This window comes from Xenopus tropicalis, chromosome 2 (genome assembly GCF_000004195.4).
Source record: "Xenopus tropicalis strain Nigerian chromosome 2, UCB_Xtro_10.0, whole genome shotgun sequence".
NCBI lineage: Eukaryota > Metazoa > Chordata > Amphibia > Anura > Pipidae > Xenopus > Xenopus tropicalis.
This window is the reverse complement of record NC_030678.2, coordinates 88,411,252-88,428,634: the sequence shown is the minus strand read 5'-3', so window position 1 is coordinate 88,428,634 and position 17,383 is coordinate 88,411,252. Positions and strand designations below refer to the sequence as shown.

At 38.4% G+C, this 17,383-nt stretch overlaps 1 protein-coding gene across 1 annotated transcript in view; it reads left to right on the top strand.

Annotated features, from left to right (window-relative positions):
• csmd2 (CUB and Sushi multiple domains 2) overlaps positions 1 to 17,383 on the top strand; it is a 554,847-nt gene that overhangs the window by 206,360 nt on the left and 331,104 nt on the right. The window lies entirely within an intron of this gene.

Sequence of the window (17,383 nt, the reverse complement as noted above, 5' to 3'; positions counted from 1 at the left end):
ACCAGTAAATGCTACCTGCTGATTGGATGCTATAGGTTACTGCACCTGGGTAAACTTAGTACCATTTATTACATCACCTCCTATTTGTTTTCTTTGCTGTTTCCCTCTCTGTTTTCAGTCTTTTTTTTCTTCTCCTCTTTGTCATTGCGATGGCTAAATAATGCTTTTCTGACACGTCTAAAGCAATGCACTCTTGTTCCCAGGGCACACTCCCAGTTATATGGAAGGATGATCAGCTTAATAGCTAATTAGGGAACTGGGAAGTTATTCTCCAGAAAACAGCTAAATGTGAAGAATGCTAAAGATTTTAAATGATACAAAACAAGAGTAGAAGAAAAAAGACAAGTTTATTAACCACAGAAATTAAACATGTGCTACAGTAAGATGTTATACAAATGAGGCAAACATTTTATTGAGCTCATCCACTCATTTTCCTGATGTCTAGAGGCAGTACCACTTTGCAACAATTTGTGAGCTTCTGTGGCTTTTAAAAATCTCTAGCACTTTACTTCTCAGTTGCCAGATAAAAAATAGTATTCAGGGAACCTTTGTGGTGGTGATCTAAGATGGGTGATCTGAGTTTTCCAGCTATGTGTGGAAAGACTGCATAACACAACAACATATCATATTTTAATTTGCTTTATTTGATACATAAATGGTTACAGCAACAGCAGAGCTCTGGACCCCAGTGAATGTCAGTGACTGGGTATGCGCAGGCTAGAAGGCTTTAGCACTAGTGATGGGCAAAAAAATTCTCCAGGCATGGATTCTGTGTCAAAATTTGCCGTGAAAAAATTTGCAGCACGTCAAAAAGAATTGTCTCCCATCAAAAGAATTGTCTCTCATCAAAACAATTGTCGCGGTCAAGCGTATTATCGTGCATGACAATTTTTTGGGACGCTCCCTGTTTTGCGACTTTTTCTGCAAAGCAAAACGTGACAGATTCACTCATCACTATTCGGCATTACACACACTTCTGCACAGGCTGGTACAACAGATGTAACCAGGCTCCATGAGGGAGGGCTGGGCACGCATGCGTGGATGTGGGGGGGGTGTGCTGGGCACAAATCCGCACGTAACAAATCTGGTGTTGGCTGTAATGCTTTCCAGGCTACACCACTTTACACAGACTGTTAGCAAAGTAAAGAGACATGCAAAGAGCTTCACCTCAAATGGGGGCTTTATACCCTTAAACTAGTGTTTCTCATCAGGGCTCTGCAAAAGATACACACAAATTATAGAGGAAACCACCAAGGTCACTTGTACATTCCTTGCCAAGAGCTATTATCCCCCACCATTCCTACATCTAAAATAATTGTGAAATGGGTTTGTTTACATGCAAATAAGGCTACAGTTCAGTGATGTTCATGTAGCCTGATTTCTTTGAACCACACCATAACCATTTTGTTTAGTATGCTGTAGATTGTACCTGTGCAGTGTAAATGCATTAAATGAATTAAATATATTAAACAATATATATTAAATTAAATACATATTAAATACAATATATATATATAAAAAGTACAGATTAAATAAAAATACTGAGAAGGTAAAGGGAGCTTGTATATGAAATGGTCATTCAGAAATATCACCTCATTGAACAAGGTATTTTTGCCCAAAACCGTGTGTGAGTTCAGCTTCTGCAATCATAAATCTGCCCCAAAATTTCATACATTGTATAATGAGAGAACATCATACAATGGGCCAGATTCAATTCAGTGAGAAAAAATTATCTTATGTTTTCTCATTGAAGAATTAATTCGGCCCAAAGTAGGCAAGAGATTGCTGTGATAAAAAACCCAAAGGTCTATGATAAATGAGCATGTACAATATGTATACACTATATAAATAGGCTTGTCAACATAAGGTTCTGTTGCTGGAACAAAACCTTATAATGGTTTACTTTCTGACTGACACCAAAACAAGGTAGCCATAGCTATCACAAAGAATTATAGATTACATTTGACCAAAATACGGATCAATCTGTTCCATTACCCAGTGTTTTGTTAGCCAGAATTTTGAGGGGCAATGACCCTTAGGGTGAAACATCATCCATCTGAACGCATCTGAACTTTAAACTCAATGCAATGTGATTCTCACTCAAAGTCCATCTGTAAAATGCTATTTTGGTTGCACTGGAGAAATCTTTTAAGCTGGCCATATATATTCAGATTTTAGTCTTCTTCTGACGAACGTTCGGATATCGGTAATACGTTTAAATTCAACTATCTAAAATTAACATTCAGACTGAAATTGTAGGATAAAACCTTTAAAATACAAATCGTATGTTCTTCATATGAATATGTTCTGAACATGAAATAGTTGGCAGACACCTGTCAGGACCTGCCTGTACCAGAACTCTGGACTCTATGTTGGGCAGGTTCTGCATTACCTCACTGAGCCACTGGAGACTTTGGGCATCCAGCCTGAACATTCTGTTAACCCCTCTTCTTTGCTTCTGTGTTTATGTTCTCCTTCTCCTCCCTTAATTAGCCCAGGTGGTTCCAATCGGTCAATTAACGGACTTTATAAGCCTGTCACAAGCAGCCCCTGGTTGCTTGATCATTAAGCCCTTTACGTTCCAGTGACCTTACCCGCTTGTTCCAGTCCCTGTTCCTGCCCGACTCCTGCCCTCATACCTGCCTGATTCTGTTACCTTACCCTGTTCTACGACTCCTGTTCCTTACCTCTGTTTGATCTCCGGTTTTGACATTCGCGCCAAATTCGCGGACTTTTGGGATTTCGCCACTTTTGGGTTCGATGTTTTTTTTTGGGTGGGTTTTTTTTTTTTGCGGTCGAAAGTGACTTTTTAGGTCCTCCAAGGTTGTTGTTTAATTTTTCGCGTTCGCGCAAATTCGCGGACTTTTGGCGATGTTCGCCATTTTGGGTTCGCCGCGGTTTTTTTTGGCGTTTTTTTTTTTTGGCGTTATTTTTTGGCGTTTTTTTTTCCTTTCGTTATTTTTTGGCGTTTTTTTGTCGCTTTTTTGTTTTTCGTTATTTTTTGGCTGTTTTTTTTGGCGGTTTTTTTTTACAAAGTATTTTTCAGAGAAATTTTTGCTTGATCCCCCTCCTGCATGCCACTGTCCAGGTCGTGGCACCCTTTAAACAACTTTAAAATCAGTTTTCTGGCCAGAAATGGCTTTTCTAGGTTTTAAAGTTCGCCTTCCCATTGAAGTCTATGGGGTTCGCAAAGTTCGCGAATATTTGCGAGTTTTGCCGAAAGTCCGCGAACGGGTCCGCGAACATTTTTGGCGATGTTCGCTACATCCCTAATACACAATACATGAGCAGATTTTATTGTTATCCAACTGAAATTCTCTAACTTGGCCAATTGGCTAAACAACTAATCGCCATGGTAAGAAAATTATCAAGGCGATAATTCGGAGCCAACACATGTTCCGAAAATTGTACATACAATTTTATCAGTATGTGTATGGCCAGCTTTAGGTCAAAAGTTGGAAGTCTACAAAGTCAGTACTGAATGAGACAATTGAATTTCTGTTTGACATTATATTAGATAAAGATATTAGATTACAGATATTAGACTTTCTCTATATACCAATTGCCCTTTAATACCCTGCTTTCTACCCAGAGAGGGGTAGGAACAGAACTTCAAACTGGGTTGATTCTGGAAATGTGTGTGGGGGCTTACTTGTGTAGAATTCTGTGCTACACACAGTTTTGTTTGGTTTTTTTTTTACAGTACCTACAACAGAATTTCAGCATCATTTCTGTGCTTTGTCCTTCCCGCATTCTTCCCATTCACTGCCCCGGGCATTGTGTATCATTGCATTTTTTGGCAGCCTGTATGATTGTTCCTTCTCAGAATGGGTATTACACTGCCATCACAAAGGAAGTGTGCAGTAAAGACTCTAAGATTTCCGCTCTGACATCTTTAACTTGAAAGCCCTGATTCACTACATACTCATTTCTTTTTCAAGCTCAAAAAAATTCATGGAAATTGCAGGAAAGAATCCAGAACAGTATAAATGACCATTTATCTTCAGAGATGGCCTTTCATAGAATCTATGACACCATCCTTTAATGCTGAGAGTGAATAATTCCGTGTTTACAAGATTTACTGACAGCCATACAATAGCGGGAAAATAATTTTGTAGCTTTTTTCATTTGTTTGTTGTGATCCGATCTCTTCCCAGAATCCTCTCTGAGAATGTACATATCTCAATGACACAAGATGCATGTTACAAATCTAAAACATCTATATCTTCTTCAGCAGCGGTTATTTTTTAAGCATCATTATCAGCTGTGATGTACAGGATATTTATTGCATGGAAAATTCAGTGTTCAGCTAAGGTTTAAAATAAATCATAACAGCATGATTGTTTTGTAATACATCACTCAGATATACAACAATATAACAGATAAAACCTCTCCTTGAGCACATACTACATCTTCATACAGAGAGAAAGCAATATAGAGCTTCCAACACCACACCGAAATCTGTGCATCTAACAGATAAATAAACAAATAATCATAGAAACATCCTTATAATGAGATAATATGTCTTAAAGCTCAGTGTTCCTATTACTGTGCAGAAAGCAATATTTTAATGTCAAGCTAGAGAAATAATAAAACTCCACTGGGGTCATATATTAGGAAGCAACAAGTGAAACTGTTCTTTAGAGATGTAGCGAACCTCACAAAAAAAGTTTGCGAACCCGTCCGCGAACTTCCGCCAAAAAGTGCAAACTTTTGCGAACTTTGCGAACCCCATAGACTTCAATGAGAAGGCGAACTTTAAAAACTAGAAAACTGATTTTGAAGTTGTTTAAAGGGTGCCACGACCTGGACAGTGGCATGCAGGAGGGGGATCAAGGGCAAAAATTTCTCTGAAAAATACGTTGTTGACACAGCGTTGCGTTTTGTGCTGTAAAGGGCAGAAATCACACTACATTTCTAAACTTGTGTAATAAACTGCTCTAAAACTTCTGGTGTCTACATGCCAATCAAGTCGTGTAAAGGTTACAGCCGGTTCACACGCAAAGACAAAACGCCGCAGTAGTGGATACGGAATATATTATTGCTGGTGGAAAAACATCGCTCAGGTGATTTTATTGCAATGCAATGTCACTACTATGTGTAACGTGTTTGGTGCACTACTATGAACAACAGCAAACAGCACTGGACACGTTAAAGAACAGTAAGTTAAATAAAAAAAATTATAATAAAAAAAAGTGATCTCTGGTTGGTGCTGGTGCACTACTATGAGCAGCACACCTGTCTCCAAAACACACAGATGGAGCTGCAGTACACAATGAAAAGAAGAGTAACAGTAATCAGAAAATAAAAGCAGTCCTTACAAGGATTATTGGGTTACAGCAGATGAGATCAGCAGGACAGCTGTCCCCAGCAGCTACATACAGAGCAGTAGAAAGTAGATTACTAGTCAGCAAAGCTACCTAAACTGTCCCTCAAACCCCTGCACAGCTCTCCCCCTATGCTAACTCAACAAGCACACACAGGCAGAATGTAAAATGACTGCTGGGCTTCAGTTTATATATGGAAGGGAGTGGTCCGGGGGTGGTCCAGGAGGGAGAGCTGCCTGATTGGCTGCCATGTATCTGCTGGCTCTGGGGTGAGAGGTCAAAATTTGGCTCCAGCTAAGGCGAACCCAAAATTGCGAACATCGCTAAAAGTTCGCGAACTTGCGAACACCCGATTTTCGTGCGAATTAGTTCTCCGGCGAACAGTTCGCTACATCTCTACTGTTCTTTTGCCCATTTAGAGCCTATTGCATCTAATGCATTGGCAATAATAGTGTTGTAATATCTCTGCCATGACCTGCCTAGGGCACTGCCATGTGGGTGCCTACATTAACACCTGCTATGCTTAATTATTCCCTCTTAGTCTTAACCAGTATTAATATCTAAACCAGCAACCCAAATACCAAGAAATACCTGTTTGCCTGTGAACTTTACCCCCATTGTGTGTTGGTAATAAAATAATTCTTTATATCAGATACACCTAAAGCTATGAATATAGAGTGCTCCAGTTACATTTTCCTGACCAAATAACTTTCTTTTAGTGCAGCTAGATGTCACTTATCCAATTTGTAATACATTGGTCAAAACAAGATGGCTTCCTGTGACTATTTATCTTCCACTTCCAAACTGTGTAATTAAAAAATCTGGGCCCTACGATCCCATGTTGACCAAAAATAAGAGTGTTAAAATACCATGTTCTCTTAAGTAACACAAAAGAAGTTACGAGAAAATAATTATAACCATTTGAAAATGGTATATTTGTTATATCTGTATGTAATTCTTATATATTAAATCGATCTGGCTACTTGATTTAGACCAAGTAAAACAGAATGTTGGCTCCCTACATCACTGGCTTCATTTCCAGTGCTCATTGGCTATGTGGTTCTTCCCTCTTATATTTATTCTTGTGAATTAGGCACCCTATTGAGCAGACACGAAGCCTGCCAATAAAGCTTTGCAAGCAAGCTGACCCCTTGTTACTCTGTATGGATAGAATGAGCTGAAAAACAGAGACTGGTGAGCAGGGGTGTGTTTTGGCAGATGGGAGTTGGGCTGTTTACTTGCTTTGCTCCATTTTCTAATTATTCATGGCTGACATATAGGGGCTGATTTACTAACCCACGAATCCGACCCGAATTGGAAAAGTTCCGACTTGAAAACGAATATTTTGCGACTTTTTCGTATGTTTTGCGATTTTTTCGGATTCTGTACGAATTTTTCGGATCCATTACGATTTTTGCATAAAAACGCGAGTTTTTCGTATCCATTACGAAAGTTGCGTAAAAAGTTGCGCATTTTGCGTAGCGTTAAAACTTACGTGAAAAGTTGCGCATTTTTCGTAGCGTTAAAACTTAACGCTACGAAAAATGCGCAACTTTTCGCGTAAGTTTTAACGCTACGCAAATTGCGCAACTTTTTACGCAACTTTCGTAATGGATAGGAAAACTCGCGTTTTTACGCAAAAATCGTATTGGATCCGAAAAATTCGTACAGAATCCGAAAAAATCGCAAAACATACGAAAAAATCGCAAAGTACCGATCATTACGAAAAAAACGCAATCGGACTCCATTCGACCCGTTCGTGGGTAAGTAAATCAGCCCCATAGTCTTCTAATCACAACATCTTTAAAGTCAACATTTTTATCCAGCAAAAAATTAAGCAAGAGTCATTAAAATCTGTCATAGTTTTTCAACCGGCGATGTAATTTAGATTATGTTAGAAGTCATAGCACAAGCAGTAATAGGGACCACGATCCTCCAAACAATATAGCAACCTATCTTTATTATTGTCGAGTTTCTGGAACACAAAACATTCTGTGCGCTCTGCAGACCCATCAACTTCTGATTTCTTACTTGTAGGGCATTGCACATTTGCTACATTCTAGAGCGTTCCTCTTCTTCATCTCACTGTGCTACCCTTGCTACATTTAGCTGCAGCACATAATTCCCTAAAAAAAACACATCTAGGTTTTTCACGCCAAACTACTGGCTAACATTCCCTAAATTATATATATGTGCCTGCAGCACTGCAGGCGTTTATAATTCAGGTGACAATGTGCGAAATCAATATAAACTAGCAATTCGGTATTGCAGAGAATATCACAAATCATTCCCTGTGAAATCTAACACAAGCAGGACAGTAAAAACACAAATGCTACAAGGAGAAATAAAACTCGGAATAGAGGATGATGGATGTCTGCAGGTTTATTTCTGTTTAGATAAACACCGTCAGCCTGCTCCTGCTGCAACGCAGAGAGAACCCTTGGTCAGGAGAAGGATTCCCGAACGTTATCTGATACAGATGAACGCTGATACGCAAATGACAAACTGCAAAGAGGATGTGCCAGTTCAGTATGCTGGAGCAATTTTGCCTTTTGTCCTTCCTGAGAGACAAAGTAAAAAAAAAAAATTACCTTTCACAATTCAGCTACTAAATAAATACACATTTGCCAGACTCCTGAACAGTTTTACCCTGCACTAACAGCATATACTGTTTGTACTAATGAACAAATTAAATCTCATTTAGAATTGCAGGCACTAACAAAGTTTGATTCTATTGTACTTGTGCCCATACATGCTCCTAGCAACTTGCAGCAACCACTAATGGGCCTGTCCATTGATGCAAGGGAACCTTGGAATTAACACCCGCTTAGATGTGGGGGTAGTTCCAGGGTTCTACTAGTAGGTTGCATAAAAAGCTACTACTGATTTGTGCCAAGCGAAATGCACACATGCCATGATTAGCTCTGCACACGTTGGTGCATTAGAAGTGATGCCTTCCCCCATTTGAATTCTTTTGCTGCAACTTACGTATGATCTTTGAAATGCTTGCACAAATTAGCACATTTATTGGAAAGTTGTGCACGAGTTTCAGTGCCTGTTTTTACTCTAGGTTTCTGGGAAAACATTCTGCGTTGTGATGAATAAATAGTGATATACAACTGAAAATTGCACTACTGTGCTCTGCGTTCCTGAATAAGGCTTGCTATGTTTAGTTGGGGTGTAACATAGGGCTACAAACATTTGTATGAAAAACATAGGCTTGAACTGGGTTTTAGTGATTCCGCCATGTTTGTGTGAGGTCATCAATCAATGTGGTAGCTATATAAAATCAGATCCCTGAGTTGGTTACCTGGATTATCAGCTCTGTGCAATCTGACTCTCTTCTTTAGCTAAATAATCAGGTCTCATGGTATAGCCGGATTTACAAAAGCAAGAGAATTCTCTCTACAAAATGTTTACTTCTCATTACATTAATACCTGTGTACAACACATTGATATATGATTTATTATTTGGAAATCTGTTATCCAAAAGTCCCTAATTACAGGAAGGCATCTCCCATAGTGTCTATTTTGCAGACAACTTTTTCTTATTGATTTCCCTTTTCTCTGTAATAATAAAACAGTACCTTGTACTTGATCCCAACTAAGCTGAATAAATCCATATTGGAAATCTATATTGGTTGCAAAATAATCCTGTTGGGTTTATTTAATGTTTACATTATTTTTAGTAGACTTAAGGTATGGAGATCCAAATTACAGAGAGACCCCTTATCTGGAAAACCCGGAGAATTCTGAACAATAGATCTCATGTCTGATGCCAAATGGTAAAGAATCTGTTGATTTCTCTTGCTTTCAGTTACTTTCTGTGCTATAATTATGTAAAGCCATTTGGGGAAATGTAATATAAGTTGCAAACACAATAAAACATGCATAAATAAAAATTAAAATTAGCATTTCGTAATGTAATATTGTTCATTAGGCAGTTATTATATCTTGAATTTCCAATGTGCATAGTACATTAAAGACCTGCTTAAAGGTAGCATATTTTTTGTGCTGTAAGTTTTATTTCCTGTACTGTACACTTGTACAAAAATATTTTCATTACTGGCAGGTGGAGTAGCTAAATATTTAATATATTCTTCTTCTTATTATTATTATTAGCTGATTCACACAACTAGTGATGAGCGAATCTGTCGCATTTTCGCTTCGCCAAAAATTCAAGAGACAGTAAAAAATTTGTGAAATGTGGCTACCACATGACCTTTTTGACGCGTTCAACTTTTCTTGACGAGCGCAACTTTTTTTTATGTGCCTTTCTGTCTTGGTTGAGCCTGGAAGCGGCTCAGGAACTGAATGCACCCAATATAACAAAGTAATTGGTGTGCCAAAGGTACTGCTTCTTTGTGTGCCTTTTTTGACATGACCACAATTTTTAAGGCTAAATTTTGTTTCACGAAAAATGGCAAAAGGCAAAATATGGAATTTGACAGGGAATTCATGTCTGCTTAAAAAATTTGCTCATGGCTACACACAACCACATCCTTTTTTTGCATGACCACAACTGCACTTATGGCACTGTGTAGATATGGGGCCCATTGTCCAGAATGCTTGAAATCTGGGGGTTTTCGCATAAGTGGTCTTAATGTAATTTAAATCTCCATACCTATTCTACTAAAAAATCATTGAAACCTTAATTAAACCCAACACAGACTTGCATTTTTCTGGGTGGAAAGGCCACAGTTTATTTTATTAATAATAAAATAAGAATTTTTGTAATTAATGTTTAATTTCAATATACTTTACACCAATTACATAAACATAACATTTAGCCGCTAAAGGCTGATTTACCTAACCTTAAATTAACCTTAAACATTCTTAAACATTTGAAGAACCCTTTCAAGCCTGTGAATAGGCCTCCACAACCAAACTTTCCCACCTCCTGTGCTGCCTACTATGCCTGGTTTCCCCCCCAAAGCCTAGCCCCCAGGCCTGCCCCTCCAGAAAAACATCTGTACCTTCATCTATTTAGCCCCTTTTCGGTTCCCCCTAGGGCAGCCCCACCACGCCTAAAGCTGCGACTACTCAAACGAATACCCCATTGTTGCCTACCCCCCAAATCCCTTACTCTAGGGTGGCCGGGCGGGAACGCTGTCCTCTCCCTTCAGCTACCATGAGGTAGTGATCCCCCTTCTTCCTGCTACTTTTGTTTATGCTGCTGCTCTCTCCTCCCACTTGTTCTTTCGGCACTACAGTTCCCATCATCCTACACACTAACTTCCTTTGGGTTCCTATTCACCCTCGTTGTCATGGCCTCGTACCGCTCTACCTGTTCCAGGCTCGCTCTTCCGGGCTACTTTACTGCTGGTTTGTCACTGAAGCTAAAGTCCCAGTAGAACTGCATGGGGATTGAATGGGTGAAGTTTGAATCTCCTCTCTAGCCCATCAAAGTTATTTTTAAAAAACTGAATTATTTGATTGAAACTGAGTCTATGGGAGAAAGCCTTCCTGTAATTTGCAGTTTCTGAATAACGTATTTCTGGATAACGTATTTCTGGATAACAGATTCCACACCGGTATATAGTCAAAAACTGTCTAATGTGCAATTTGTTATTTATTTTTGTTTCATAATCCTTTTTCTCCTCCTTGATAAAGAACTGTGTATACAAAATGATTCTGTAATGTACTGATAGTTAGGTGGAACTAACTTCCAATACAGATTCCTGTTCCATTGTGATACACCAAAGGAGACACAGACTCATGCATACATATGAAATCTTTGGGTCAGGCACTTTTTAAAGTGATCTACACTGCTCCCCCTCCCCTTTTATTTGGAACACCTGCTGCAGAAATGAGTTTTGCTTTATAGAATGTTTCAAAGAAAAATCTGAAAGTAGGCACACTGTGCCAGCCAGTCACTCTCCAACCAGATGAGAAATAATAATAGCACTTTTGAAAGGCCACAGAATTCACATTGTAAATTGGAGGTGTTAGCAGCACAATGCCAGCAACATCACTCAAGAGTAAAAGATACTGGATATGTTCATCCATTTCAGAGCTTGGCACATTTTTTGTTGATTATATGAATAATGTGGGCCGAGGTGCCAAAAATGCAAATTCTGTTTTCACTAAACTTAATATATTTCATGTAAGTCAAACAAGATGTACAATTTGCAGCTATATGCAAATCTATTTTCTCACACATTCTCTCAACAATTGTTCTTCTACCCAAATATTGCTGTAAACTTGCATATAGTGCTGAGTGAATCTGTCCCATTTTGCTTCACCGAAAAACTAGCGAAACAGTAAAAAATCATAGTTTTTGCAAGCACCATGCTTAACACAAGAAGGTCCTCCAATGAAAATGTTGTCTGTAGTTTGCATGCCTTGTTGCCTGTTCCTTGATCATGAAATTCTCCATGGGTACATGAAACAACAGTTGCGGTCCCCACAATTTCCCGGTGGTCACTTGTGCAAAAAAAAAAAATATTTGATTAAAGGTATTTGTTTCAAAATGTGCTCCTTGCACTTTTGTATAGATGTGCTTAGCACTGCTCAGTCCTTCCTGCCTTCTTCTCCGAATCAAGTGCTGTTGCACTTATCGACGCAAGGGATAAGGTAACTCACAAGACAAACATTAGGAATAGTGATGAGTAAATTTTTTTTCCAGGGCTGGATTTGCAGCAAATTTCTGCATTTTGCCATTGGTGAATTGTTTCGCAAAACTTCTGTGAAAATTCTTCCCGCGGAATTTTTTTTTTGTCACGGGTCAAATTGGGCACTTTTGTGTCAAAAACGGCGTAGGTGCGTCAAAAAGGACGCGGTTGCATCAAAAAAGGTGTGGGCGACAAAAATAAATTGCATGACAAATGCGTTTCGGGAATTTTTTGCCGTTTCGCGAATTCTCTTGTCGTATCACGAATTTTATGGCGAAGCGGGACAGATTCACTTATCACTAATTAGGAATAATGGCAGACAAATTTATGTGCAATTGCTTTTGATTTGTGACAAAATGTGCTCCTAGTTGTGGTAACTTGTGACAGGTGTAGAGCAGTTGTGCTAATTGCATCACTGTCTTGCAAAAACATGGTGATTGTGCTCAAAATTGTGCTTTGCGAGTTGTACTTGCAGTTATACTGTACATGGCCCCTGTAGTGATAATAAAAACACAATCTTTTACATGTGTGATTAAGTTTGTCTCATCTGCTCTGGACAGCTAGAAAGTGCAGTGGGAGAGTTATACGGCAGGTTTATTTATGTACTGTGTTCATAGAACTAGACAAAACTGAAATAATTCTTCAACATGCATGCACTTCAGCAAATGTTTAATAAACCAATAATTTAGGTCAACATTGCTTTCATTTTAACACATCATTAAGTAAAGATCGGTATCTGTTATGTACTAACTTATGAAATGATGGATTCTTATTTATAGAAAGGTTTATAGAAAGGTTCCAACCATTAATTTTAAGGAAAGGAAAAGCAGAAAAGAAGTGGATTTGTTAGGAAAGAAAATGAAATTAGTAATTTAATTAAATTGGTTCTTTGACAATCACTGCAGAAAATGAAACATTAGTTCTACACCATCTCGCAGCCCATATTGTACATTTAGTACAGTCCCTTCCACCTTTCAGAGATTTTTTTTTCTTCATGGTTTGTATAATTAGAGCTATTTGTAAGTCTCCGATTACAAATTGAGGAGAATATTGAGGAGAAATTAGGTCTGCTCTACTGTTTCACCTGTTCTCCTGAAGCACAAGCTCTCAAAGTAGCCCCTAAGGAACTAGTAAAAGGCTCTATTAGACAACAGTATGTCTGTCACTCAGACATAAGGTATAGGAATTCCCTGTCCACACCAGTCTAGATAACTACAAGCCCAACTGCAGGATGGCCCAGGAGCAAAGGGAGCTCAGCAGGTAACCTGACTATGAAGATAATCAGTTATAAAGTGATTACAAAGACATAAGTAATAATTAGGTCTGCTTTACCAGCTCACCTGTTCCCCACATATTTGATAATCTTTATCATTAAACTAGTTTAAAGGAGTGTATAATTTGCATACAGTCAACCCCGGGGCTGTATTCTCTATATAGCATATTGGGGCCAGTGCCTATGTATAGAAACATTTTTGCATGCCCCCAGCCCTCTGTCAGGCAATTATTACAAAACCTGGAGGCAGAGATGAGGGGAACATAGACTGTAAATGTGTAGGAGATGGGGTGTACATAGGACAGCATAGGTACTGGTTAACTCCTCTGTAATAATGAGTGAAACAACCCCATTTCACCAAAATCAAAAAAGTCAATGGGTAATTTTTTGCGGCATTTTTTCTGGCATCATATGCATTAAAGTCCATGAGCATTTTTCCTTGAGAAAAAAAGTTTGTAGAAGTTCTAATTATGCTGTTGGCGGTTTTTAGGGTGCGAGATTTGCAATTTTTTCTAATATGGAACAATTCTAATATTGCCATTATTATATTTTTCATATTTGATGAAACCAAAGCCATAGCAAAGTTGTAGCATAGATTCCCATGAAAATGGAATTGGCGAAACTACTGCAAAAATTCACTTTGACAAAAATTTGTCTAGTGAGGTAAAAGTCACTATTGCATGAAAAAGGTTGTGGTTCCATCAAAAAAAGTTGCAGTAGCATACAAAAAGTTGCGGTAGCGTAGAAAAAGTTGCGGTAGTGTCAAAAGAAGTCACACCAAAAAAGTTGCATTTCACTAATTTTTTGCCATCAGAAGAAATATGTTGCTCTTGCCTAGTCAAGTATATATTCCTGAATTTTGAATTTTTCTATTTTATTAAGGTCTCAGGAACCCAAACTTATCTTTTACTGAATGTATACCTTCCAGCAATTTACATCACATTTAACCTGATCCCCACAGAAATGCACGTATACTGAGCTTCTAGCTGGGAAACAACAAAAAACAAATACGAACAATGCCAAGTTCCCTATAAACAATTATACGTAGACATTATCACTGGGAAAAAGGATTTAGAAAATTGCAAAAACATGCTAATAAAGAGAAAATAATAAAAACTGTAACATCATAAAAACAATTGCACTGTAAGGTTCCTCGCTAAGAAATTATAATTGTGAATATTTTTCTAATACTTCACAAAGAAATGTGGAAAATGAAAAATATTTAAAGGATGCAGCACAGAAAATGTGGAAGGGATTCTTGGAAAAGATGCTGCAGTGGGATTAAGGGTGTTGCACCTTTAGCCTAACAATGGCATACCGGGATAAAAATGTACCAGAATGATAGTTGGTTCCAAACCATACTATATATCTGCAGATGTTTTTTTCCAGGGGTTGCCCCCAAACGTAAGGTGGGCGTACATTGGCAGATTTATGCTGCTGATTTTGGTCCTACAGACTGATTGAGCCGCTTATCTGCCTGTGTATGGGGCCCTCCAACAGGCCTTCCTGACCAATATCTTGCTAAAAATTGTCAATTTGTCCCGATGTCAATTTGGCAGGCTTGCTTTTTCTGTTAGATCTAGGACCACTTCGGTTTATTGATGTAATCCTCGCTCTGACGTTTTGCATCCCCTTCATGGTTAGAACAATATTGCCCACCCAATCTGGGCATATCGGGGGAAGGATTCCCTCATTTACAACCTCAAACAAGCAAACCATGGTGTAGAGCCACCTTAAGACTTCTTCTAGGCACAATACATGTAAAAATGCAATATTTTCCATATTGTTGTTACGCTGTATATCAGCCCACTTCACAAATTCCAAATATGATCCCTGTCACATTACAATTACCCTAGGGCTTAACTATATAATACAAAATACATGCCTTAAGTAGGAAAAAAAATAAATCTCTAATTAAAATTCAGTTGGCCTGAAATTGATTTTCAGGATCAACAACCTGGTTTATTTTAGCCTCCCTTGGGAGCATTGCTATGGCAGTAAAGTCCCATGTACCAATAGATTTAGATTAATGAGAGCCAAGGTCTGATTAGTCGCTATTGGTTCTTGTTCTGTTCTCTTATGCAGTCATAAAACATGTCAACAAAGAAAGAACTACATTTTTTTTCGTTCAGCACTCACTGAGCAGAAATATTAATATATTATGGCATAAAAATAAATATATAATTTTCTTCTTTACATTAAGGGGCACAGGATGCTTTTCCTCCTTGAGCATCCTATACCTGAAAATAAAAGCAGTGCTTTATTATGCATCAGAGGAGCTTCCTTGCATGGAATACTTACTCATCTGAAATACTCCAGCTGTCTTTGGATTCTCTCCCGTGTTCTCAACTCATTGATGATCAAAACTATTCTGCAGTTCCCTGAGTTAAGAAATGTGTAGGTCTCTTGTTTAGTTATCATCTTGTTTAACAGGACCCACATGCATTTCTAAAAAGCAGTGCACAGCGATGGTAACGCTTTCAGGTCATTGGCAGTGTATTTTTTATTTATGGCCCCTTATCCTGTTACAAAAACTGTCTTTGTGACATAAAACCAAGTGCCTTCTCAATAAGGAATTAATTTGCTAAACAACATGGTTCAGTTAAAAATCAGGATGCTTTAGACCCTAACCTATGCCTGGACCGGGGGCATCTTTGGATGTGCAAGCACGGGACTCTTGGAAAGAAACTGGCGTCTGGTGAGTGCTCCCCTGTTATATCCGTTTAACTACTTTAGACCCTAACTGCCTTGACCAAGCCAAGGACATCCTGGCTATAGCCACAAGCATCTTAAAGGGCACCTACTGGTGAAAAACTATTTACCTCACTAGAAGTGCTGGCTAATAGGTAAAAAAAATACCTTTTTGTACCAAAAAAAAAATGCACCTAATGGGCACTATGCCACCAGCAACAAGATGGAGCTCCCAGTGCAGACGGCCATGTTGTGACACTAGCATGCAAATGATACTTTGTGCCCCAGTTTGCTCATTTTGCGCATGCATGTGAGAGAGCCCCAGCTCTCCAGGGCCAACAGTTATATCAAACCCTTTCTCATGATGAACCTATTCCACTGAACAGGAGCACAACTGATAGAAAGCACATGTTCTTCTCTTCTTGTGGCTTTTTCTTCCTTAGTAGCCAAGGGCAATTTACAATTATTCATTTACCTTTTTATGAAAAAACCTATTGACATGTATGTTTGCAGGTAATTTAACTCATACAATTGTAGGAGCCAATATAAAACATGCCAATTATTTGTCCCTATGCATCTCATCCCCATTTATCTTAGTGGAGCCTACAGCATCTTTCCTATCAGTTTTGACAAAATCTTTGCTCACAAAAAGTCGACTTAATCACTTGATTATTAATGCTTTTCTTCTTCAGCAGTATACAGTAGATGTAATACTGCATTCTTCTTTTGTCTCTGCTACCTGGGGGGATTCCAGCAAACCTACATGACTGATAGGAACTGTACTTTCCTAGAACCATTTTGTATTGACTTTGGGTAGTATTGATTTCTTCTTATGTGTAAATGTGTGGGGTGTGTTTGCAGATACAGATATAATGTTTCTGTTGGGACTATTACACACTGAAGTCATTAGGGAGTTGTGTGATGAGTTTACTGTGTCATATGGCCTGAATAATATAGAAAGGATATATGCCTTTTGTATAAATCAGCTTTCATTTACAGCTTCACTGCGGTTTCATCGCAAAGAATAGTCTATTTACACAATAGCTTATCAATAGGTTATAAGGAATGTAATTATTGTTAGTTATGTTTACTTCAGTCAATACTTTCTCTTTGCTTTCATGCATGCTTGCTACATTATATACTGTAAATACTGAGTTGCTTTCTGTATGCAAGCAATGGCACATTTTTTTCTCTAGTCCTTAACTCAATTTTTGTTTGTTTCTGAAGTTCTTCTTTTTCTTTTTTCCCTTCCTTCTTTCCCTCCCTCCATTCCTTCTCTCCTTTCTCAAAGCACACACATAGACCCATACCGTAACCATGTCTCTTCACAAGCGCCTTTTTTTCAGAGAAAACAACCCCAACCTTCACAGTCTAACCTCATAGTTTAACCCTTCCATCCCCTTAACCAGTTTAGTTGCATGTCTCTGCACTCTCTCCAGCTCATTAATATCCTTCTTAAGGACTGGAGCCCAAAACTG